Source organism: Cherax quadricarinatus, chromosome 18, assembly GCF_038502225.1.
Source record: "Cherax quadricarinatus isolate ZL_2023a chromosome 18, ASM3850222v1, whole genome shotgun sequence".
NCBI lineage: Eukaryota > Metazoa > Arthropoda > Malacostraca > Decapoda > Parastacidae > Cherax > Cherax quadricarinatus.
In genome coordinates, this window is record NC_091309.1 from 34,441,579 (window position 1) to 34,466,395 (window position 24,817).

A 24,817-nucleotide genomic window follows, 5' to 3' on the forward strand; every position below is an offset into this window, starting at 1 on the left:
ATTATTGGTGTGGATAAACGAGAAACAATTACCAGGGAATAGTGTTATGCAGTTGATTATTTGTGAAAAGGCTAGGCAGTTGCTTGATGATATTGTAAATAAATTGCCTGCAACGAGTACTGATATTTGTGAATTTAAGGCCAGCAAAGGTGGGTTTGAGAGAGTTAAGAACCATAGTGGTATACACAGTGTGATAAGGCATGGCGAGGCTGCCAGTTCGGCCAAAATTGCAGCTTCAAAATTTGTAAGTGAATTCAAGGAGTACATAGAGGCTGAAGGATTGAAACTTGAACAAGTGTTCAATTGTGACGAAACAGGTCTCTTTTGGAAGAAAATGCCGAAGAGGACCTACATTACACAAGAGGAAAAGGGACTGCCAGGACACAAGCTTATGAAAGACAGGCTAACGCTCATGTTCTGTGCTAATGCAAGTGGGGATTTCAAATTGAAGCCGTTACTAGTGTACCATTCTGAAAATCCCAGAGTGTTCAGGAAAAACAAAGTTATGATGAGTAAATTGTGTGTGTTTTAGAAAGCTAATAATAAGGCATGGGTCACGAGGGAAATTTTTGTCGAGGGGTTCAATGAAGTGTTTGGCCCTAGTGTGAAGAATTACCTCCTGGAAAAGAAATTGGATCTCAAGTGCCTCCTGCTAATGGACAATGCACCTGCTCATCCTCCAAACTTGGATGACCTAATTCTGGAGGAGTATGGGTTCATCACAGTAAAGTTCTTGCCCCCTAATACCACTCCTCTCCTCCAGTCCATGGACCAGCAGATCATTTCAAACTTTAAAAAAAACTACAAAGCAATGTTTCAAAGGTGCTTTAATGTGACTTCAGACACTCACTTGACCCTAAGAGAGTTTTGGAAAGATCACTTCAGTATCTTCCGTTGTATAAGCATTATAGGTAAGGCTTGGGAGGGAGTGACTACCAGGACTTTGAACTCTGCTTGGAGAAAATTGTGGCCAGATTGTGCCCACAAGAGGGATTTTGAAGGGTCTGGGGCTGACCCTGATGAGCCTATGACAGTTGTGAAATCTGTTGTGGCATTGGCGAGTTCCATGGGGTTGGATGTGAGTTTGGAGGATGTGGAAGAGTTGGTGGAGGACCACAATGAAGAGCTAACCACTGAGGAGCTGCAAGAGGTTCAGCAGGAACAGCAACAGACTGCAGCTCAGAAAATTGCTGCAGAGGAGGAGGAAGAGATGGAAGAAGTTGCCTTCTTCAAAAATTAAGGAGATTTTTGAAATGTGGGGTAGGATGGAAAGATTTATGGAGAAACATCACCCTGACAAGGCTGTTGCAAGCCATATCGGCAACATGTACGGTGACAAAGTCTTGGCCCATTTTAGGGAAGTTTTAACCCTTTCAGGGTCTGTCCCGTAGATCTACAGCTTTACGTTCAGGGTCCAAACCGTAGATCTACGGCTTTACGTTCAGGGTCCAAACCGTAGATCTACGCCAAAATTCTAGCGCCCTCAAATTTAGCATGAGAAGGCTGGTAGGCCTACATCTAAGAGAATGGGTCTGGGTGGTCAGTGTGCACACCATAGAAAAAATCTGGACGCCCACATGGCATTGTGGGAACGCCGGCAAAGTAGCTTTGTTCATAGTGCCTGGCGGCAAGATGCTCTCACTCCCCACTCACTCTCCAGGCGAATTCTGACTCTCCTCTTCACAACTTACAGTTCTAAGACTGATGGAAGTGGAGCTGAAGACGAATTCTATGGTTTTGAACCATATGGTACCATTGTGCCATATGGTACAATGGTACCATATGGTACAATGGTGCCATGTCATACAATGGTATCATGGTACAATGTTATCATGGTACAATGGTATATGGTACAATGGTACCATATGGTACAATGTACATATAGTACATTGTACCATATAGTACATTGTACCATATGGTACAGGGTACAGGGACCCTAATGGAAATAAATCTGTCTGACTTTTTTGGGTTATCCTATGTTCTCCAAACATATGCTGCTAAGTATTACCTGGAGTTTACCTGGAGAGAGTTCCGGGGGTCAACGCCCCCACGGCCCGGTCTGTGACCAGGCCTCCTGCAGTATGACATTCTATGTAACTTTATTTGTGTATAACTAAATAAACTTAATTATGATGCCACATGCACTTGAGTAAGTTTATTCAGGTGTACAAAAATACAATTACATAGATTATCATACATAGCAGCATATGTATAAATCCTAGGATAACGCAAAAAAGTCAGGGTGACTTATTTCTATAGTTATCCCTGTATCTGTACCATATGGTACCCTGTACCATATGGTACCCTGTACCATATGGTACCCTGTACCATATGGTACCCTGTACCATATGGTACCCTGCACCATATGTTATCCTGTACTGCATGGTACCCTTTACCATATAGTACAATGTACCATATGGTACCCTGTAACATATACCGTGTACCATATGGTCAATAGGTGTTGGTGGCATGAGACACCAGCCAAGACTGAGTGAGTGGCGACGCAAACTAGCTACTGACTCCACAGTTTCCCAGACAAAGTGCTTTGTCATCCACCTCAAGGAACACGTAAAGTTCCTGTACACTTATAAATATATAATAGAACATTACTAATATACAACATTTTTGCATATTTTTGTTGTAAACAACTATTGTAACCAAAATAATAATGAAAATATTAGTGTGTTGAATACAACAGTACCATATGGTAAAATGAGCCATATGGTATCATTGTACTGTATGGTACAATGTACCATATGGTACTGTTGCATCATATGGTACCATTACACCATATGGTACCATAAGGTACCATTGCACCATATGGTACCATAAGGTACCATTGCACCATATGGTACCATTGTATCATATGGTACCATTGTACCAAATGGTGCCATTCTACCATGTGGTACCATTGTATCATGTGCCATTGTGCCATATTGTACCATATGGTACCATTGTATCATATGATGCTATTGTACCATATGGTACCATTGCACCCTATGGTACCATTGCACCCTATGGCACCATTGTACCATATGGTACTATATGGTACCATTGTACCAAATGGTGCCATCCTACCATGTGGTACCATTGTATCATATGGTACCATTGTATCATGTGCCATTGTACCATATTGCACCCTATGGCACCATTGTACCATATGGTACCATTGTATTCAACACAATAACTGCACTAATATTTTCATCATTTTGTTTACAATAAACTTGTAAACAAGTTTTGTAAGCAATATAATGATAAATTAGTGCAGTTATTGTGTTGAATACAATGAGTGTACACTTATACAATATACATTATACTGGTCTCACAAACCACAAATGTTATTAGAAAAAGAAAAAAAATAGAAAAGAAAAGAAAAAAGTATAAAAACATAAAATAAAAAAAATGGGATTTTGCGGAAGTCACTGATGTTGCCGCCACCCGGTCATTTTGGGTCAACTTCCCACCGCTGTATCTCGGTAAGTACTGATCAGAAAAAACTTTTTTTTTTGTCTTATTACCTTCACAAAATTATACTCCTTAATTCTGAAAGAAAAAATAATTTTTTTTTTTTTTTTTTTTTTTTTTTTTTTTTTTTTTTTTTTTTCAAAATTTCTTGGACACTGGAGCACCACTTCAGATTTTGGCCTTGGACCCTGAAGGGGTTAAAGAGATGCCAGAAGCAGAGCTCTTTACACAAGTATTTAGTGCCACAAGTGTACAGTGACTCTCAAGGTGGTCCTAGTGGCATCAAGAAACAGAGAAGAGAAGTAACTCCAGAGAAGCACTTGGTACCTGAGGTGTTGATGGAAGGGGAGTTCCCTTCCAAACAGTAACTAATCCAATCTCTCTCCTCCTCTAGTCTTCCATACACTAAGAAGAATCGCCAATAAAGGTAAGTGTTATACTGTTAATGTTTCATTCATCATGTCCCATTGTATTGTGTATGTGCTACATCTATATTTCATGTAAAAGAAAATTTTGTTTTAATACTTCTGGGTGTCTGGAACAGATAAATTGTATAGGTCCTCCATCACAAATCTGGCATCATGTGCCGGATTACTGAGTTTGCCGAAATACAGAGTGGCTAGGTTAGAATACACTTAATAAAATTAACCAACTTGACTTACACAGTTCATTGAACATTGGCAAAAATTGAACATTTCCGATACTTTGAGCTCAATTTCAAGGTACTTTTCATCATGAAAGCAATCAAAATCATGTCTATTTCTGTAATATATCTTCCATTCTATCAAATGAGTCCAAAAAAATGAGAATACAACCATAAAAACCATACGAAAATATACTGCAAAGAGGCGGCTAATGGCTGAGAAGTTAACTCCCTTATTTATTGTCCGTCTTTTTTATTTTTGTTGTATGTTAACCCTTTGACTGTCGCGGCCGTATATATACGTTTGTGAGGTACCGTGTTTGACGTATATATACTCATAAATTCTAGCGGCTTCAAATCAGGCAGGAGAAAGCTAGTAGGCCCACATGTGAGAGAATGGGTCTGTGTGGTCAGTGTGCACCACATAAAAAAAATCCTGGAGCACGCAGTGCATAATGAGAAAAAAAAACTCCGACCGTTTTTTTTAATTAAAATGCCGACTTTGTGGTCTATTTTCGTATAGTATTTGTGGTTGTATTCTCGTTTTCATGGTCTCATTTGATAGAATGGAAACTATATTATAGAAATGGAGGTGATTTTGATTAATTTTACTATAAAAAGAACCTGGAAATGGAGCACAAAGTACAGGAAATGTTTGATTTTTGCCGATGTTCAAAAGTAAACAAATGATGTCATTGTCCAATAAATGTCCAAATAGCCATTCTAATACGCAGTCATGAATGGGTTGATGTAATTTTTACAATTATTACAGTATTGCAGTAGTCTGCATAACAGTAAATCTTCTATTTTTTGTTTGAATAAAATTTCAAAATAAAAAGCAAGAGTAATATCACAGGGACCTGGAGACATGACTGATGAACAAAGAAAATCTTATTTTAGAGCCAGGAATGTCTGCATTGTTCATTCTGGACCTTATTTTGAAATTGTTGTATTTTTTAATTTTCGTGAAATTGGCCAAATTGCAAATTTCTGACCATGTTATTGGGTAGTTGAAATCGGTAAATGGGCAGTTTCTTGTGCTCAATCGATAGAAAAAATAGAGTTCTGAAGAAATAGTTATGAGTTTGGTTGACTGGAATAACGGAATTAGCCGAAAATAGGGCTCAAAGTGGGCGAAATTGCCGATTTTTAAATATCGCCGAAGTCGCTAACTTCGCGAGAGCGTAATTCCGTCAGTTTTCCATCAAATTTCGTTTTTTTGGTGTCTTTACAATCGGGAAAAGATTCTCTATCATTTCATAAGAAAAAATAATTTTTTTTTTTTCGAATATTTTGCGACACCAGGAGCAACTTCAGGATTGGGCCCTTCGACAGTCAAAGGGTTAAGAAGCATCTTTCCATCATACATTGCCCAAGTTTCAATGTTATAGCCCAACAAACAACCGAGAAAAAATATATTTACCAAATATCATATATGGGAAGCACAAGCCAGGTACTGGAAATAAGTCACTTTGTCTGACTTTTCTGGGTTATCCTAGATTCTCTATACATACACTGCTATGTATGATAATATATGTAACTGTATTTGTGTATACCTGAATAAACTTATTTACTTCTAGTCTGTCAACTGAGTACAAGAAACCACCCATTCACTTATTTCAACTACCCAATATTGGTCAGAAATTGGCAATTTGGCCGATTTCACACAAATTTCAACAGATGCCAATTTCAAAATAGGATCCAGAATAAACAATGCAGACATTCCTGGCACTAAAATAACATTTTGTCTGTTCATTAGTCATGGCTACAGGCCCCTCTTATATTACTCTTGCTTACCATTTGGAATTTTTATTCACAAAAAAATAGAAGATTTACTGTTATGCAGACTGCTGCATTATTGTAATAATTGTATAAATAATGTCAAGCCATTCTTGACTCCGTATTGGAATTTGGAGACCGGCAGGCGGACAGGTATTGGACGGTGACGTCATTTGTTTACTCTTGAGCTTCGCTAAAAAATAGTACATTTTCGCTACTGTGAGCACAATTTCAAGGTATTTTTCGTCATGAAAGCAATCAAAATCATATCTATTTCTGTAATATATCTTTCATTCTATCAAATGAGACTGAAAAAATGAGAATATAACCATAACAACCATACAAAAATATACCGCTAAGCGGCCGCTAATGGCTGAGAAGTGAACTCCACTATTTATGGTCTGATTTCTTTCATTTCTGGTGTACGTGAAGAAGTATCTTTCCATCACACGTTGCCCAAGTTTGAATAAGATAACTCAACAAACAACTGAGAAAATAATAATACTGTAATATACGTAATAATAATAATACAGTGGACCCCCGGTTAACGATTTTAATCCGTGCAAGAGGGCTCATCGTTATGCGAAATAATCGTTATGCGAATGAATTTTCCCCATAAGAAATAATGGAAATAAAATTAATCCGTGCAAGATGCCCAAAAGTATGAAAAAAATTTTTTTTTACCACATGAAATGTTAATTTTAATACACACAAACTGAAAAAGGCATGCACAATTAAATGACACTTACTTTTATTGAAGATCTGGTGATGATTGATGGGATGGGAGGAGGGGAGAGCATTATCTTCTTACTGTTTAGAAGGGGAATCCCCTTCCATTAGGACTTGAGGTAGCAAGTCCTTTTCTGGGGTTACTTCCCTTCTTCTTTTAATGCCACTAGGACCAGCTTGAGAGTCACTGGACCTCTGTCGCACAACAAATCTGTCCATAGAGCTCTGTACCTCCCGTTCCTTCAAGACTTTCCTAAAATGGGCCATAACATTGTCATTGAAATAGTCACCAGCACGGCTTGCAACAGCTGTGTCAGGGTGATTTTCATCTATAAAGGTTTGCAGTTCAACCCACTGTGCACACATTTCCTTAATCTTTGAAGTAGGCACAATGGATTCCACAACTGGCATAGGCTTCTCAGGGTTAGCCCCAAACCCTTCAAAATCTTTCTTAATTTCCATACTAATTCTCACCCTTTTTACCACAGGGTTGGCACTAGAAGCTTTCTTGGGGCCCATGGTCACTTATTTTCCAGAATCAGCACCGAAAACACTGTAATAATACGAAATATTCCGAGTGTATGCTTGGATGTTACCGCGGAGGCTGGCTGGTAAACAATGGGACGGCCGGCACATGTGAGGGCACATTGGACGCGTCTCGGACGAAAATCGGTAAGCGGGTTTTTAATCGGTATGCGCGGCAAAAATTTTGCGATAAAAGTAATCGGTATGCGGAAAAATCGCTATGTGATGCCATCGTTATGCGGGGGTCCACTGTAATAATAATAATAATAATAATAATAATAATAATAATAATAATATCTTTACTACACGTACATGTACAAGGTGTACAGGCCTAGCTGACATCAGTGACATACTCCTGTATAAAAAGCCGCTTGTTATGCAGAGTATTTCGAGAAAATTAGGTCAGTGCCCCAGAATAACACCCACACTAGTCGGCTAACACCCAGGTACCCATTTACTGATGGGTAAACATAGACAACAGGTGTAAAAAACACACCTAATGTTTCTACCCTGGCTGGGAATCGAATATTTACCAAAAATCATATATGGCTAACCCAAGCCAGGTACTAAAAATAAGCCACGTTGACATTTTTTGGGTTATCCTAGGTTCTCTACACATATGCTGCTATGTGTGATAATCTATAGAGAGAAAATAACTTTTTTTTCAGGTTTATGGTGCAGTACGAGTGTATATCACAGTTAGCCCTGTGCTACACTCCGTTTTCTCTAATATAAGCCACCAAGACAGAGGTAGGAGAATGGTATTTGTATACCATATCCACTTCATACCTCCGTCGAACTGCTCTGTGTTATGCCAAATATTATTCATTCTGGAATATTTATGTTATTTATATTGTTTCTTATGTGTTGATATTAGCGTAATAATAAAGCATATTCTCCTGCTTCATGAGACTGAGCTCATGACAGCCGACAGTAGCTTCAAAGCCACCTTATCTTTAATGGACAATGTACTGTGTCGGTGCTTTACATAATGAGAAGCATTTCTTTTATTCACTGGAACCATGACTCGGGCTAAAAGTAAGCAGGTTAAAACAATAAATGGAGAAAAAGAAATTGGAATGACTTATGCAGCAAGTAGCGCCACCAAACAGTATCTGCAGGTTGGTGTGGCGACCCTGGAAATTTGAAATTACGCTAGCCAAAATTAGTGCCGAATAACTGAAGGAACCGAATAACTGATTGCCGGATTTGTGATGGCGGACCTCTATTTACATTATTTCTTATGGGGAAAATGGATTTGAAAATCGTCAGTTTCGATAATAGTCACACTTCCAGGAACGGATTAATTACAAAAAACGAATGACCACCGTATTTACACAACACATTGCCCTTAGACAGAACATCTCCACCGCCTCTAACCATCTCCTCGCTGCAGCATTTACAACCCAAGCTTCCCACCCATATAAGAATGTTCGTACCACTATACTTTCATACATTCCTTTCTTTGCCTCCATAGATAATGTTTTTTGTCTCCACATATACCTCAATGCACCACTCACATTTTTTCCTTCATCAGTTGTATGGCTAACCTCATCCTTCATAAATCCATCCGCTGACATGTCAACTCCCAAATATCTGAAAACATTCACTTCTTCCATACTCCTCCTCTCCAATTTGATATACAATTTGTCTTTATCTAAATCATTTGATACCCTCATCACCTTACTCTTTTCTAGGTTCACTTTCAGTTTTCTACCTTTACACACACTCCCAAACTCATCCACTAACCTCTGCAACTTTTCTTTAGAATCTCCCATAAGCACAGTATCATCAGCAAAAAAGTAACTGTGTCAATTCCCATTTTCTATTTGATTCCCCATAATTTAATCCCACCCCTCCCAAACACCCTAGCATTTACTTCTTTTACAGCCCCATCTATAAATATATTAAACAACCATAGTGACATTTCACATCCTGTCTAAGACCTACTTTTACCGAGAAGTAGTCTCCCTCTCTTGTACACACCCCAACCTGAGCCTCACTATCCTCATAAAAACTCTTTACAGCATTTAGTAACTTACCACCTATTCCATATACTTGCAACATCTGCCACATTGCTCCCCTATCCACTCTTAACTAAATCCATAATTGCAATGAAAACTTCCCTACCTTTATCTAAGTACTGTTCACATATATGCTTCAATGTAAACACTTGATCTACACATCCCCTACCCACTCTAAAACCTCCTTGCTCATCCTCAATCCTACATTCTGTCTTCCCTCTTATTCTTTCAATAATAACCCTACCGTACACTTTTTCTGGTATACTGTACTCATTAAACTTATTCCTCTATAATGTTTACAGTCTCTTTTGTCCCCCTTCCCTTTATATAAAGGAATTATGCTCTCTTCCAATCCCTAGGTACCTTCCCCTCTTTCATACATTTATTAAACAAAGATACCAACCACTCCAACACTATATCCTCCCCTGCTTTTAACATTTCTGTCATGATCCCGTCAGTTCCAGCTGCTTTACCCCCTTTCATTCTACGTAATGCCTCATGCACCTTCCCCACAGTCCCATCCTGCTCTTGTTCACTCCTACAAGGTGGTACACCTCTCTGGCCAGTGCATGAAATTGCCGCCTCCCTTTCTTTGTCGACATTTAAAAGTTCCTCAAAATATTTCTGCCATCTACCCAATACCTTCATCTCCCTATCTACTAACTCGCCTACCCTGTTTTTAACTGACAAATTCATTCGTTCCCTAGGCTTTCTTAACTTGTTTATCTCACTTCAAAATTTTTTCTTATTTTCATCAAAATTTCTTGACAATGCCTCTCCCACCCTATCATCTGCTCTCCTTTTACACTCTCTCACCACTCTCTTCACTTTTCTTTTACTCTCCATATACTCTGCTCTTCTTATAACACTTCTGCTTTGTTAAAACCTCTCATAAGCTACCTTTTTCTCTTTTATCACACCCTTTACTTCATCATTCCACCAATCATTCCTCTTTCCTCCTGCACCCACCCTCCTATAACCACAAACTTCTGCCCCACATTTTAATACTGCATTTTTAAAACTATTCCAACCCTCTTCAACCCCCCCCCCCCTATACTCATACTTGCACTAGCCCACCTTTCTGCCAATAGTTACTTATATCTCACCCAAACTTCTTCCTCCCTTAGTTTATGCACTTTTACCTCTCTCTTGTTGCCATTTTCCTTTTGTCTCATCTACTTCTTACTCTAACTGTAGTTACAACTAAAGAATGATCCGATATATCAGTTGCCCCTCTATAAACATGTACATCCTGAAGCCTACCCATCAACCTTTTATCCACCAATATATAATCTAACTACTTTCATTACGTGCTATATCATACCTTGTATATTTATTTATCCTCTTTTTCATAAAATATGTATTACTTATTACCAAACCTCTTTCTACACATAGCTCAATTAAAGGCTCCCCATTTTCATTTGCCCCTGGCATCCCAAATTTACCTACTACCTCCACAACATTTTTACCCACTTTAGCATTGAAATCCCCAACCACAAATACTCTCACACTTGGTTCAAAACTTCCCACACACTCGCTCAACATTTTCCAGAACCTCTCTCACTTCTCTCTTCTCCAGGTGCATTTATGCTTACTGTAACCCACTTTTCACATCCAACCTTTATTTTACTCCACATAATCCTTGAATTAATACATTTATACTCTTCCTGCCATAGCTAATCCTTCAACATTATTGCTACTCCTTCTTTAGCTCTAACTCTATTTGAAACCCCTGACCTAATCCCATTTACCTCTCTCCACTGAAACTCTCCCACCCCCTTCAGTTTTGTCTCACTTAAAGCCAGGACATCCAGTTTCTTCTCATGCATAACATCCATAATCATCTCTTTCTTATCATTCATACAACATCCATGCACATTCAGAAATCCCACTTTGACAATTTTCTTATTTTTGGTAATCTGTACAGGAAAAGGGGGTTACTAACTCATTATATATACAGTGGAACCTCAAATTTTTAATGTATCACTTATTGAATTCTTCGAAAATCGAACGCTTTTTTCAAACCAACTTTGTTCCTATTATTGGACTCGCCCTATTTTCGAACCGCCGGGTACCGGACCTGTCCAGCAGCCCACTCTGTCCGCGTCCCCGCGCAGGCGCTGTGAGCCAGTCTGGTTTTGTTGATGCTTGAGTGAACACCAACCTGCGCTCTCATTCAAACATTTTACAATTATTTCATGGTTATTTAGTACTTGTGGTACTGTGAAATAAGCTACCATGGGCCCAAAGAAACTTGCTAGTGGCACCTCTGTGGTAAAGAAAGTGAGAAACACAATAGATGTGAAGAAGGAAATAATACAGAAGTATGAGAGTGGTGTGAGACTTGCTGAGCTTGCCAGGATGTTTGGGAAAAACAAGTCGACCATCAGTTCTATCTTGGCAAAGAAAGAACAAATCAAGGTAGTTGATGTTGCAAAAGGTGTTAATATGCTAACCAAAAAAAGACTACAGACAATCAATCAGGCTGAGAAGTTGTTGCTGGTGTGGATCAAGGATAAAGAGATGGCAGGTGATAGTGTTTCAGAGACTATTATTTGCGAAAAGGCAAGGAAGTTGCATGCCGATCTGGTACAGAAAACTCCTGGAACCGGTGCTGATAGTGAATTTAAGGCCAGCAGAGGCTGGTTTGACAGATTTAACCCTTGAACAGTCCAAACGTATGTATACGTTCACTCGCGTAGTGCCCCAGATGTTTTGAGAAAAAAAAAATATTTTTTTTTTTAAAAGGAGAAAAGAGCATATGGTACCCAGGCATCCCCAATTATTTTAATATGGCACACAGTGAGTGTGCACACCCATTCTCTCATGTCTAGGTGACTCAGGCTTATCGTGGCAATGTTGAATGAATGACAAAGAAAACGTATATATACGTTTGGGGCGCTACGCGCGTGAACGTATATATATGTTTGGACCGTTTAAGGGTTAAGAAGCGTAGTGGCATACACAATGTTGTAAGGCATGGTGAGGTAGCCAGTTCAGACAAACGGGTGGCTGAGAGGTTTGTAAAGGAGTTTAAGGGGTACATAGGCGCTGAAAAATTCAAGCCTCAACAAGTGTTCAATTGTGACGAAACAAGCCTGTTTTGGAAGAAAATGCCAAAGAGGACCTACATTACTAAGGAGGAAAAGGCACTCCCAGGACACAAGCCTATGAAAGGCAGGCTAACTCTTTTATTCTGTGCTAACACTAGTGGTGATTTTAAAGTGAAGCCTTTACCTGTGTATCATTCAGAAAATCCCAGAGTGTTTAAGAAAAACAATGTCATAAAGAACAAGTTATGTGTCTTGTGGAAAGCAAATAATAAGGCAGGGGTCACAAGGCAAATTTTCAAAGAGTGGGTCCATGAAGTGTTTGGCCCCAGTGTGAGAAAATACCTCCTAGACAGTTAATTGCCACTCAAGTGCCTCCTGTTATTGGACAGTGCTCCTGCTCATCCTCCAAACTTATTAGACCTCTTGTCTAGGGACTTCAGTTTTATAACAGTGAAGTTCTTGCCTCCTAACACCACTCCTCTCCTCCAGCCCATGGACCAGCAGGTCATTTCTAACTTCAAAAAACTCTACACAAAAGCAGTGTTTGAAAAGTGCTTTGAAGTGACCACAGACACTAAGTTGACCCTAAGAGAGTTCTGGAGGAATCACTTCAACATCTACAGCTCCATAAGCCTTACAGGTAAGGCTTGGGAGAGAGTGACTTCTAGGACTTTGAACTCTGCTTGAAGAGAATTGTGGCCAGATTGTGTCCAAAAGAAGGATTTTGAAGGGTTTGAGGCTGACCCTGACCCTGTCTCTGACCCAGCTGACTCTCTGCCTGTTGTGGACTCTATTGTGGCATTGGGGAACACCGTGGGGATGGAGGTGAGTGGTGAGGATGTGGAAGAGTTGGTGGAAGACCACAGGGAAGAGCTAGCCACTGAAGAGCTGCAAGAGCTTCATCTGGAGCAGTATCAGACCACAGCTGAGGGCCTTGCTTCAGAGGAGGAGGAAGAGGGAGTGTATGAGGTGCCTTCTTCAAAGATTAAGGAGATTTGTGCCAAATGGAATGATGTCCAAATGTTTGTGCAGAAGTACCACCCTGAGCAAGCTGAAACAATCCATCTTTGCAACAAGTTCAGTGACAAAACCATGTCCCATTTTAGGGAAATGTTAAAGAGGTGCCATAAACAGAGGACTGTGGACAGTTATTTTGTGAGACAGGGGTCCAGTGACTCTCAAGCTGGGCTTAGTGGCATTAAAATATAGAGAAGTTACCCCAGAGAGGGCTTTACCTGAAGTCCTCATGGAGGGGGATTCTCCTTCCAAACACTAACCCCAACTCCCTCTCTCCTCCTCCCTATCTTCCAGATGCCATCACCAATCTTCAATAAAGGTAAGTAAGATTGTTATTTTATATTTATATACATAATTGAACACTATATTATTTGTTATGTGTATGTAAAACTGTAATTAATCTCTATAAAATGTATTTTTTTCTGAATATTTTTTGGGTTTCTGGAATGGATTATTTGTATTTCCATTATTTCTTATGGGAAATATTGCTTCGCTTTTCAGACTTTTCGAATTTAGAACTAGCTCCTGGAACGGATTAAGTTTGATATTTGAGGTTCCACTGTATATATATATAAATGGATCAAAGTAGAATGACATGGAGAGCGTATAAATCTGTAGGGGAAGGAAGGTGGGGTAGGGTTCGTCCTTGTAAAGGTTGGAGGGAGGGGGTAAAGAAGGTTTTGTGGGCAAGGGGCTTGGACTTCCAGCAAGCTTGCGTGAGCGTGTTAGATAGGAGTGAATGGGGACAAATGGTATTTGGGACCTGACGAGCTGTTGGAGTCTGAGCAGGGTAATATTTAGTGAAGGGATTCAGGAAAATCGGTTATTTTTATATAGCTGGACTTGAGTCCTGGAAATGGAAAGTACAGTGCCTGCACTTTAACCCTTTGACTGTCGCAAGCCCCTTTCTGAAACTGTCATTCTATGTCGATAAATTTTTTGAAAAAAAAAAAAAAATTATTTTTTCTTATGAAATGATAGAGAATCTTTTCCCGATGGTAATGACGCCAAAAGTACGAAATTTGGTCGAAAACTCACGGAATTACACTCCTGTGAAGTTAGCAGTCTCAGTGACATATACGCATCGGTGACTTCGCCGAATTTGAGCCCTATTTTTGGCCAATTCTGTTGTTCCAGTTGACCAAACCCATAGCTATTTCTTTAGAACTCCATTTCTTCTATCAATTGTGTACAAGAAACCGCCCATTTACCGATTTGAACTACCCAATAAAGTGGTCAGAAATTGGCAATTTGGCCAATTTCACACAAACTAAAAAAGATGCCAATTTCAAAATAGGGTCCAGAATAAACAATGTAGACATTCTTGGCACTAAAATAACATATCCTCTTCATTAGTCATGTCTCTAGGCCCCTATTATATTACTATTGCTTTCTATTTTGACTTTTTACTCTTACCAGAAATAAAACATTTACTGTTATACAGACTACTGCATTATTGTAAAAATGGTATAAATAATATCAGTGCACTAGTGAAAGAGTATTAGACTCCCCAGTTGATGTGTATTGGACGTGTAGTGTGATTTGCTTACTCTCGAACATTGGTAAAAATCAAACATTTCCTCTACTTTGAGCTCAATTTCAAGGTCGTTTTCATCGTGAAACTAATCAAAATCATCTCTATTTCTGTAATATGTTTTCCATTTTATCACGTGACACTATGAAAACGAGAATACAATGATAAATACTTTACGAAAATACACCTCAAAGTCGACGTTTTAATTAAAAAAAAACGGTCGTATTTTTTTTCCTCATTATGCACTGCATGTTGCAGGATTTTTTTTATATGGTGCACACTGACCACACAGACCCATTCTCTCACATGTGGGCCAACCAGCTTTCTCCTGCTTGATTTGAAGCCGCTAGAATTTACGCGTATTAATACTTCGGAAACATTGGCGCATAAGACATATATACGACTGAAAGAGTCAAAGGGTTAAAGGAGGGGTTTGGGATATTGTCAGTTTGGAGGGATATGTTGTTTATCTTTATAAGTACAGTGGACCCTCGACCAACGATGGCATCGTCTAACATTAAATTCGACTAATGATATATGTTAACGCTAACATGTTGCCTCGACTAACGATAAAATCTCGACTAACGATATTCGTTCTCGGGTACCAATTAATATCGTTAGTCGAGGGTCCACAGTATATGCTTCTAAACTGTTGTATTCTGAACACCTCTGCAAAAACAGTGATTATGTGTTGAGTGAGGTGAAAGTGATGAATGATGAAAGTATTTTCTTTTTTTTTTTTTTATTCTTATTTGGGTCACCCTGCCTCAGTGGGAGACAGCTGACTTGTTGAAAAAAAAAAGTGTTATACAGCATGTTTATTATATAATTTTGAAAAAATATCATAGATGGATTAAGCAAAATGTTTATATTAATGTTTTATACGATAGTTAATGTGCCTCGGAGTGATTATTATTGTGTTATTATCATTATTAATATGGCATCTTCAAGACTAATAACACACTCTTAGTGATTTTAATGTGTTCCTGCATGCCAGCACAGGTGCAAGTTGTGGAGTTTAAAGCAGTTAAGTTCAGTGACAACGTGTAGCATTAAGAGTGTGGCAATTAAGCGATTAAGCAATAGAAAAAAGGACAAAACAAAATAAACTCCTGACAGCATAAGCCACTCTGCCTATCTTCTGCAAGGTATGTAAATGGTGTATGTACACCAGTTCATTTGTACATTATGGTCTTCTTATGAAAGAAGTGATCTATTGCAGTTTGCCTCACAAACTCTGTTTTCTCTTTTACTAACACATCTGAAGGAGGAATCACTGTTCTCCCCATCACCACATACGACATGACATACATATTTTATATCAGGTTTTTATGTTATTGATATTGTTTATTGTGTCATATTAGATGAATAGTAATAGATAAATAAGCTCTAGAGTTTATAATAGCGTCATATTGAAGTACTAATTTGTCAAGCCTCCTGACAGCAGGAACGGATTAATTGGATTTACATTATTTCTTATGGGAAATATTGCTTCGACTTTAGACCTAACTCCTGTAATGGAGTACGACTGAAACTCAGGGTTCCACTGTATATTTATCTATGGAGGCAAATAAAAAGAAAAGGAATTTACTAGAGTATAGTGGTACCAACAGTTTTATATGGGTGTGAGGCATGGACTATAAACATTGAAGTGAGGAGGAGGCTGGAGGCAGTGAAGATGCCATGTTTGACAACAATGTGTAAATATTACGCAGAAAATTTGAAGCATGGAGATTAGAAGACTTTGTGGGGCTACCAGAAGTATAACTCAGGGTGGAGGAGGGGGATGTTGAGGTGGCTTGTGCATTTAAAAAGGATGGAGCAGAATAAAATGACTAAGAGTGTATATAAATTTGGGGTGGAATGAAGGAGGGGTAGGGGTCATCCCAGGAAGATTGGGAGGGAAGGGATAAAGGAGGTTTTGAGTGTGGGGCTTGACCATCTAGCAGGCTTGTGTGAACATGTTAGATTGAAGTGAGTGGAGACATGGTGTTTGTATGTTATTACTTTCTGTTGGAGTGTGAGCAAGGTATCGTTTACAAAAGGATTCAGGGAAACTAGCTAGCTGGACTTGACTCTTGATGGTTGAAAGTATGATGACTGAACAGTAAAGGAGGATCAGGATGATGTCATAAGGGCAGCACTTATTTCACTAACAGAATGTGCAAGGGTCTCTGTCTTTGTTGGATAACTGCTAGTAAGCTGTAGTATCTAATAAGAACCCTGGAACAACTTGAGGCACAGCCAAACCAAAAAAAAAAAAAATAATAGAAATAGGAGAAATTGGTGCTGAGTAAGATATTAAAATGAGTGAGCATTCAAGATCAAAATGATTTAATGACCCAAGTAAATGAATTGAAAAATAGAAATATAGGGAGTACCGCTGGAACTAAATGTTATGAAAAAAGTCTAGGTCATGTCAGCCAGATAAGAAATTGTCTGGATTTATTATTTTGTTATTCTTGACTGGCTTAGGCTGATTAAATTATTGTCATTCTTGTGTTCCCGTTTTTTCAAGAAATTCACAGACATTTACATACGAAGCCATAAATACAGCAACAATAAAGACAAATCACTAAGGGAGAGCAGAGTTGAACAATCCAAGATAGAGGAGAGCTATGCAAGCTTAACCACTCAAGGGAGGTTCCTTGACATCAGTGAAGGGTTTTTGGAATTGGACCTGACTGAACCCTGCATTGAACCCGATTGCTTCCCATCTTCTCAGGTGCCATGTAATCCCTTTGGGGTTAGTTCTTCCTGTGAAAATAATAATCAGAATAGAGGTTGACAAGGTAGAAGGAAAGGCCAGTTCAGTTACCCAGAACACACACTAACCCTAGAGAAGTACACTTCTGGAAATAGTTATCTGTTATCCAGGTATGCTATGCCTAGTTAGTAGTCCATGCCGAAACAGTGTCATTATAAATTTCATTCTCTTATTTGGTGGGTTAAATCCCGCCCGTGGTATGGTTTGTTTGCAATCGTGTCATTACGATTTCGTGAGTCATTTGGTGGGTTATTTGTATATTGTTCAAGTCACGGTATTGTGACATTTTATTCTTTCTCCACCCAGTGAGAACAGATATTAAAATACAATCATTCTAATCAGAATTAATTGTTGATAATTGAGGAACATGCCATTGAAGTGAATGTGGGGCTTATCGCAGTTCTGTTTTACAACCCACGCTCGTCATTACCTCGTTAGGATGAAAAAGACAGTTGCAGACATCCCTTAGCTGTTTATCATCCACTAGATGATGGTAATTAATTTTAGCTGCACTGAGAAAGAAAGAAAAAATATCTTGATCGCAGGAAAATGAGGAGTGTTGTTAAATCAGTGAGAGCACAAAATATTTACATAATTTCATTATTAAAGATCATATAATAAGACATTGGAGAACACAAGAAAGCTAAGAATAGGCCGATATAACTTTCACTAAGGTGATACATAATGAAGAACTGCTGAAAAATCAGACGTATGTCTGGAGGTTGAGACGGCGTATCATTTAGACCACAACTACCCGGGGAGGAAAGATTGAAAGCAAAAGAACATTTAAAAATTAAGTACTTGGAAATTGAATAGCAAAAAAAAAATTAGAGACAAATATTACTTCTGGAAAGTAATAGAGTAATACCCTCCTGTCGGAAGGTATCTCTGGCAAATGGAGAAGGAATGAACAGTAACTAAACCACATAAAATGGAGAGAGAAATGTAGAGAGAGAGACTCAGTCATAGAACTCTTATATACAAATATAGATGGTGTAATATAAACAACAACAACTAGACATTTGTGTGTAATTGGAACAAAATTTGATGATCACGTTTCCTAAAGTGGGTATTATTTGAGAGTAACAATTAATTTTGGCAAAGAAACAAGAGTCAGGGGGCAAAATGCAGGAGACACTGCAATTTTATTAAAAAAATATTTTCAGGTTATGGAAATTTAAAAATCAAACACAAAAATAATGTCAAGATTCTAGTTGATAGAATTTGTTTACTGGATCTCTACCACTAGAATGTAATGGTAGAGATCCAGAATAATGATGAAAATATATTTAACTGTAAATGCAGACAGTTCCACATTTTTAACATGTTGAGTGAGAAGCATTTGATGAGAATAATTTGATATTGTTAGAATGAATGAGAGAGTTATGGTTTGTAAGGAAAATGCAAACAGTAATATCATATAAAATGTCTTCATGGCATTGTCACTAGCCAGGTGCCAAAATAATTGATATTTGTTTTAATGTTTTTAATCTATGTATAGTAAATGACTGCAAGATGGAATGAACTATGTGAGCAATTAAAAGGACTGTGCATCCCTACACAATTATTGGATTAAGCAAGATATGTAAGATGGAATTTTTTGTGCAGAAATACTTTGAAATAGGAATGGAAGAAAGTAAAAGCAGGCCACACGAAGATTAGAAATTGCATAATGTGTAGTCACCATTGATAAGTGTGTGTCACTAGAGACTTGCATAAATTAAACTGTAGGAGCTACTAAGCGACACTCATCACCTACAAAATTTCTGTTACATATATAGTATGGAAAATGATAAAAAAATGTTTCACAGTATGCTAGCCCAAAATTTAAATTTACAATATTGGTATGGTCTATACCTAAAAAGCATGTGGTTTAGCTAGAAAATCTAAAGATGAGATATGAAATAGTTCCCATAGTTATTTCATGTTTTAATAACCTCTTCCTCCCTCCGAGTGGCAGATTAAGCCTTTCACTGTCCAGACCTCTGAAATTAATATTGCTTTCGTATAGTTTTTCTTCTGAAATGATAGATTCTTTTTCTGGAGATAATGACTCCAAAAGTACAAAATTTGATTGAAAATTTATGGAATTATCTAGGTGCAAAGCTAACAGTCAGGTACAATTTACACTTTGGTGATTTTGTCCACTTTGAGTTCTATCTTAAGCCAATTTCAATGCTCCGTTTGACCAAGTACTGGCTATTTTCACTAGTATGTCTTCCTTTCTATTGTTTGAGCACCAGAAACTGCCCACTCAAGTATCAGAACTACCCTATAAAGTGCACAGAAGTCAGTAACTTGTCAAATTTTACACACACAAAATTGCAATTTAAAAATAGTCCAAAATACAGGTGCTTCTCGATTTACGAAGGTTTGACTTACAATATTTTGACTTTACGATGGTGCAAAAACAGTTACTTTAGAGGTGAAACTTAAAATTACCTAGCATGAAGGTGGCAAGTCAGTAACTTGTGTAAATTATTTACTTTTCAATACTGGTGTTTAGTTAGTTACAGTAATCATTTGTTTATTTACTTATTCAGTGACAGTAGTTATTTACTTAGTTATTTAGCATATCATATTCATATTCAACTTTTGATATTTTGGACTTAGGATGGGTTCATTGTAGTGTAATCCCATCTTAAGTCAAGAGGCACCTGTAAACAATGTAGACTTTTCAGGCACTTCTGTTCACGAACTATGAATGATTGTAATTGGCGCACTGATGGTGTGAGAATGTTCATCACTGCACAAAGGTCATTTGTGTCACTAAAACTGCTCACATTTTAAGCTACAATGAAAAAATATATCAAAGGAGTAGAAAAATGAGGTGTCCCAATAATTGAATCAAACCTATTAAAAACCCATAAAATAGACCAGGGTGTGTAAGAGGGCCTTATCTGTCCTTGGGAAAATCTGTAAAGGTTGAATATTGCTCTTACTTTGAGCCCAATTTCAAATTACTTACCATCCTAGAAAACTCATTAAATTCACTATTTTAAACATTTACAAGGTCAGAGTTTTGCTTTTCCCATCATGCGCCACGTGGGACAGGATTTTTTTATACTGTGCACACATGACTCACGAAATCGTAATGACACGATTGCAAACAAACCATACCACGGGCGGGATTTGAACCTGCGGTCAGAGAGTCTCAAAACTTCAGACTGTCCAGTGGCTAACGCAACGGTCTGGAGTTTTGAGACTCTCTGACCGTGGGTTCAAATCCCGCCCATGGTATGGTTTCTGTGCACACATGCTGCACAAACCTATTCGCTCTTATCTAGGCCAAAATTCATCATTCACAGCTTGTCTGAGTGAGCTGAGCTCATAATGTTGATGCACATGAGAGACCCTGGCATCAGTAACATAGATCTACATGACAGCCACTTAAAGAGTAGAACAGATGGGGTCTGTATAGACTTATCTACCACTGCTCCTCCCCTGTATCATCGGGTTAAAATGTGAAGGAACTGAAGATAATATTGATATATTAATTGATTATCTCTCCTAGGAGTCACAGGTGTCTCACCTGAGAGGAATCATCCACAATCACTGGAGATCTTATATTACTTATTACTACTTCCTGCTTTAAAATATCAATGTAACTCTCCAACAATAATCAACACTGCATTATCATTTAAAAACTTTTGCATGTACTCAATAGAAACTTTACCACATATGAATTGTCTGCACTGTACATACCACTTAAATTTTTTAAGTTCACAGGTGAAAATAAATTGGCTGTTAATGTTTCTTCAGCCAAAGCACATAATGTTTATATATATTCTACTTTTCTCTGTTGGAGTCATTAGAGTTCAACTGTGAAGAAACTGAAGAGAAAGTCAGTTTTGTACCTCCCATGTACAGCATGTATTTTGCATCATATTGGGTGTTGGGTGACATTTTATATTTGTGATAATCTTTTAGTAATCTGAGGAAGGGCTGGTTCAGGCAGTGTACAAAATCTCCATCCTTCTCTGTATCATATAAGTTACAATGTGAGGAACACCTGACAGTAACAATACTATATTGCATTTCACTTATGATTAGAATTGACAAATTTTAAATGGTCAGTCAAGTTATATAATATTTTTTTATTTTTTTAACAAGTCAGCCGTCTCCCACCGAGGCAGGGTGACCCAAAAATAAAGAAAATCCCCAAAAAGAAAATACTCTCATCATCATTCAACACATTCACCTCACTCACACATAATCACTGTTTTTGTAGAGGTGCTCAGAATATAACAGTTTAGAAGTACAGTGGAACCTCTACTTGCGAGTTTGTCCACATGCGAGTTTTTCCAAATATGAGCAGTCGATGGGTCGATTTTTTGCTTCCATACACGAGCAAAATTTCCACAAGCGAGCAGACCTCAAGGCAGGTTCCTTGACACTGGTGAGGGGATCTTGCTCTTGATCTCGGGAATTGTATCTCATTTGTTTGTTGGACTATCTTATTGAAACTTGGGCAATGTATGATGGAAAGATGCTTCTTAAGGTGCACCAAAAATGAAAGAAATCTAAGCATAAATAATGGAGTTCACTTCTCAGCAATTAGCCACCCCTTAGCGGTAATTTCAAATGGTTTTTATGGTTGTATTCTCGTTTTTTTGGTCTCATCTGATAGAATGGAAGATATATTACAGAAATAGATATGATTTTGATTGCTTTCATGACGAAAAGTGCCTTGAAATAGAGCTCAACCTAGGAGAAATGGTCCATTGCTTGGCTGTTTCAGAGTAAATAAATGACATCACTGTCCATTCCAATATGCAGTCGTGAATGGGTTGACATATTTATACAATTATTGCAATAAGGCATAACAGTAAATCTTATATTTTTTGTGTGAATAAAAATTACAAATAATTTATATAATAATAATAATAATAATAATAATAATAATAATAATAATAATAATATGTATAATAATATGAATAATAACAATACATAATAATAATAATAATAATAATAATAATAATAATAATAATAATTATAGTATAATACAATAATAATAATAATGTACTACATATAATAATTATAATAATAGACGGCTTCAAAAGGCAGTGTTTACCACAACAAAGAAGGAACGGTTTTGGCTGCCTCCACCTGTTACATAATGACATATTTTATACATTCTAGAGTATATATCGTGTTTCTATGTGATTTATATTGTCTATTATGTCATATTAGATGAACTGTGATATATAAATAAGCCGTATAGATGATATTAGCGAAATTATTCATGAAGTATTTTGCCCGGTGTCCAGACAAACTCCCATCCACCGCCAACACCGCCCATACCACTACATGAATGACATATTTTATTCATTCTAGAGTATATATCATGTTTCTATGTTATTCATATTGTTTGTTGTGTCATACTAGATGAACTGTGATAGATAAATAAGCAGTATAGATGATATTAGCGAAATTATTCATAAGTACAGTGGACTCCCGCTTTACGATCACCTCCAAATGCGACCAGTTATGTAAGTGTATTTATGTAAGTGCGTTTGTACATGTATGTTTGGGGGTCTGAAATGGACTAATCTAATTCACAATATTCCTTATGGGAACAAATTCGGTCAGTACTGGCACCTGAACATACTTCTGGAATGAAAAAATATCGTAAACCGGGGGTCCACTGTATTTTGCCCGGTGTCCAGACAAACTCCCGTCCACCGCCGACACTGCCCATACCACTACATGAATGACATATTTTATTCATTTTAGAGTATATATCAGGTTTCTATGTTACTTATATTGTTTATTATGTCATATTAGATGACGTGAGATAGATAAATAAGCCGTAGAGTTGATATTAGCGAAATTATTGAAGTACAGAATCCCACTGGAACGGATTAATTGCATTTCAATTAATTTAAACAAGGAAAACTGACTGCAAACGAGCAAATCCAGTTGCAAGCAAGGTCAGGGAACGGATTAAACTCGCAAGTAGAGGTTCCACTGTATATATGTATAAAAATGCACAAATATATCCCTCCAAACTGCCAATATTCCAAACCCCTCCTTTAGAGTGCAGGCATTGTACTTCCCATTTCCAGAACTCAAGTCATGCTGTATAAAATAACCGGTTTCCTTGAATCCTTACACTAAATATTACCCTGCTCAAAGTTATATAACATACAAGAAATAAATTACATTCATTATATGGTGATTGTTGGATTAATGTGGGTACTTGTGTGGTGTGTTTTTTACTGTACCATAATTTATCATCACAGAATGGTATTTTGATTTCTGTTTTAACGCAATGGTAAATATAAATTTAGATTTCATATGCTTTAATATACTCAGCAGATTTTAGTGAATAAGCAAACATTCAGCAAGTCTTGGGGCTGTTGCTGCCTTTCTACTGACCCTGAGGTTATTGCAACCCTTCAGTCAGCTCTGGGGTTACTATATACCTTCAATTGGTCTATGAGCTGTCTTATGGCTGGTAATATAAGGTACTCCACCTATATATATATACATATTTTTATCTTACTCATTCCCACATTAGCCATATGTGAATATTTATCCACCATGTTCTTTGGAATTGCACTTCATGAGGTACATGTTAACTTTATTGGCCAGAATATAAAAACAGTAGGTTATGAAGATTTTGTTACTTCAGATAATTTAGTAAAAGTTTATCTCAGATTGCAATAAGGTTTTATAATTTAAAATTACTCTGTATACTTGATCAGGATAAGGTTTTATACTTTATGATAACCCAGTATCATTGACATGCCTAAAAAAAATTTTTTTGGGGGCGAACTTTATTACTAGTGATAAGGCAGTAGCCCCTGGTAGATGACCAACTTGGCTATATTTTTCTTTTGCAACCGGAACCTGGAGTCATCTACTGTAAGAAGCACTGTGTGCCAGTATTTATGTTCTTGTGAGCAATACACATCACAGCCCTAGACCTGTGTTACACTTAAACAGAATGTATGTATGTGTGTGTGTGTGTGTGTGTGTGTGTGTGTGTGTGTGTGTGTGTGTGTGCGTGCGTGTGTGTGTGTGTGTGTGCGCGCGCGCAAGCGTGTGTGTACTCACCTAGTTGAGGTTGCAGGGGTTGAGTCTGAGCTCCTGGCCCCGCCTTTTCACTGATCGCTAGTGTGTGTGTGTGTATGTGTACTCACCTATTTGTACTCACCTATTTGTGGTTGCAGGGGTCAAGTCTTAGCTCCTGGCCCCGCCTCTTCACCGGTTGCTACTGGGCCCTCTCTCTCCCCGCTCCATGAGCTTTATCAAACCTCGTCTTAAAACTGTGTA

General features: G+C 37.8%; 1 protein-coding gene across 1 annotated transcript in view; it reads left to right on the forward strand.

The window, feature by feature from the left end:
• The window catches only part of LOC128689238 (F-BAR domain only protein 2), a 528,956-nt gene that overhangs the window by 84,966 nt on the left and 419,173 nt on the right, over window positions 1-24,817 (forward strand).